Below are 2,609 nucleotides of genomic sequence, written 5' to 3' on the forward strand. Positions count from 1 at the left end.
ACAAATAAAACAAACTCCAAAATATTTTGAATACTCTAAAATGTCTAAATCACCTTAATATATATAAAAAACATTAACATATTTAACTAATTTCGGATATCTTCGGATCCTAATTCGGATTTCGGTTCAGTTCGGGTTATAACCAAAGTCCAAAGTAGTAAGCTCATAAGTTCCATTCGGATATTTTTGTAAAACAGTTCGGATTCGGATTCGATTTTTCCTGTTCGGATTAAGGTCGGTACTTCGGGTTGAGTTAAAAACGCTCAGGCCTACTATTTACAGAAAGGAGTAATACATAAATTAGGAAGTCATGTTCCGGAGACATGTATAAATACACAATAAATATGTACACCTAACTTTGTGGGAGAGAGAGAATTGAATTAAATAAGGAATAAGAAAACTAAAGTTTTTAAGCGAATAAACGCATGCAGAAGGTGTGAGCCAAAGCATTTAAATAATAGTAATTAAAGATTAATACCTAATCTCTTAAACCACATTCGGTTGGTGGAAGTTGAGATGACTCGAGAAAATTTCACTCTCACATCTTATTTTATTTTTGGATCTTCTTCACTTCCTCCCTATGGTCACATTCTTCTCCAAGACTCCAACTCACATTTCAACAATCTCTTTAACAATACATCAACGAACCATAAATTATGAAATGAAAAACAGAAGGAATGTGGAAATGGGGAAAATGTATCTCTAGGCAATATTCCATCTAGACATTGGGGAAAAGGTATAGCAAGTGATAATTGTAGAACACTGTTTCATCAAACTCTTTTTGCTATGCATAGCGTATATATGTTAGACTAAAATTGTGCTAAGGGCATCTCCAACCCAACACCATTTTTTCTTCTATTTTGGAGCATCATTCCATTATGAAGTGGAAAATAAAGTAGGATTGAAGCATTTTTACTCTATTTTGGAAGAAAAAATAGAGTTTTACGTTGGAGATGCTCTAACAATTATTCAAAAGTCTGGCAATGGATCCTAACGCTCCTAGGTTTTATGGCATCTATGTTATGAATGACAAGTTGGTAACGTAATAAAATGCTAATGGTGAATAGATTGAAAATAATCTCAGCTTGCCAGTATGGGAGCAGCTCTCTGCCAATAATTCATCCAATGAACCTCATATCCGTGCGTGCCCGAATGGAAGGCCTCGAGTCACCTCGGCCACCTTTCCGTCTATAACCGTGTGTGTCCGGATGGAAGGTTTCGTGGGGATTAGTTTGGGTTTACCGACTGGGATACCCCACGGATATCAAAAAAAAAAAAAAAACCTCATGACAGTTGGTTTCATATTTAATCATGCAAATCATAAATGCACGTAGATTCTCGATATCACAATATGCGCAAAAACATGGCACACTAAAGTTTTCTAGATAAATAAAGATGACACTATTGGTCAGAAAACTTTATGGGTTCTAATAAATAAATTAGTAATTAATTTTGTGATTTGAAAAGTTTAGAACCATTGTTAGTCTTAAATTTTTTTTTTTTTTTAAATTGAATGATTGGATTTTATAACAAGAAAGAAAACATACATAAAAATTTAAATAAAAATGACATAAAAACATATTAAAAATACAAATACAAATCGTAAACGAGAAAATCCATTTAATGATGATCATCATGATGAATGAAAAGTTTTTCGAATTGTTGATGGAAAACTTGGTCGAATTTTTCATCCATCGTGTCTTTAATATTATTATCAGAAAAAGAAGCCATTTAATCTTGGTATTATGCTGAATTTAAAGAAAGAAATGTGGTGAGATAAAATGATTTGAGAAGATGAAGAGATACAAAAAAACTTAAAAGATACAAAATTTCAGAAGATGAAGAGAAGCAAATGGGGTTTGCTGGAACAAATGGCCATACGATTTACTTATAAAGAAAATATTTCTGAAACACAGCTAAGAGAACTACACAAGCTTTATGTCACGTAACATGTGTTCTCTGTTTCGAAAAGGAGAAGGAAACAAGCTTATAAAGAAATGCTACTGTCTTCCACTTGCGTTTGTTGTCACATGCTACTGTCTTTTTGTTCATTTGTGTCACATGCTACTGTCCTTTTAGTTGTGTCTTGGCTCCACCTGCAAAAGCAAGAGACGAGTCTGAGTGAATATACACACAATACACACAACACACAGAAGCAATATACACACAATAAGCTATTGCAAACACACAAGACACAGAAGCAATATACACACTGTAAGCTATGATCATGTAACCTATGTTCTGTCTCATTAAACACAATACACAATCATTAAAAGCTTGATCTTAAAGAGAAAAGATTCAAGCTAACTTACGTTTGAGGTAAGCATCGAAGATAACCTTAACCTCCTTTCTCACTTCCTCAACAGCAACGTTATGATCAGTAGATAACGTTGCAGCAACCTTACATATTACAAAAATCCTCTTCAGTTTCTTTGAATGCTCTTTTAATCACATCTGCAGATAGTCCTCCTTCTTCCTTAGCGAACTCTGCAAATTACATCACAAAGATCAGATTTCTTCTAGCAAAGTTGGAATCTTTTGATATTGGAATGATGAGAAAATGTGATTACTATGAATATGAATATAAGGGAAGAGATGTCTGTTAACGA

General features: G+C 33.5%; 1 long non-coding RNA gene across 2 annotated transcripts in view; it reads right to left on the reverse strand.

The window, feature by feature from the left end:
• Positions 1-1,767: 1,767 nt before the first annotated feature.
• Positions 1,768-2,609, reverse strand: part of LOC106320755 — a 1,685-nt gene continuing 843 nt past the window's right edge. For both annotated transcript variants that reach the window (XR_001265908.1, XR_001265909.1), the window contains exons 2-4: positions 2,571-2,609; positions 2,313-2,487; positions 1,768-2,096 (exon numbers count right to left, since the gene is read on the reverse strand). The exon at positions 2,571-2,609 is cut by the window's right edge. This is a non-coding gene — a long non-coding RNA (uncharacterized LOC106320755). The remainder of the gene's footprint in view (positions 2,097-2,312; positions 2,488-2,570) is intronic.

Source organism: Brassica oleracea, unplaced genomic scaffold (genome assembly GCF_000695525.1).
Source record: "Brassica oleracea var. oleracea cultivar TO1000 unplaced genomic scaffold, BOL UnpScaffold01051, whole genome shotgun sequence".
Lineage (NCBI taxonomy): Eukaryota > Viridiplantae > Streptophyta > Magnoliopsida > Brassicales > Brassicaceae > Brassica > Brassica oleracea.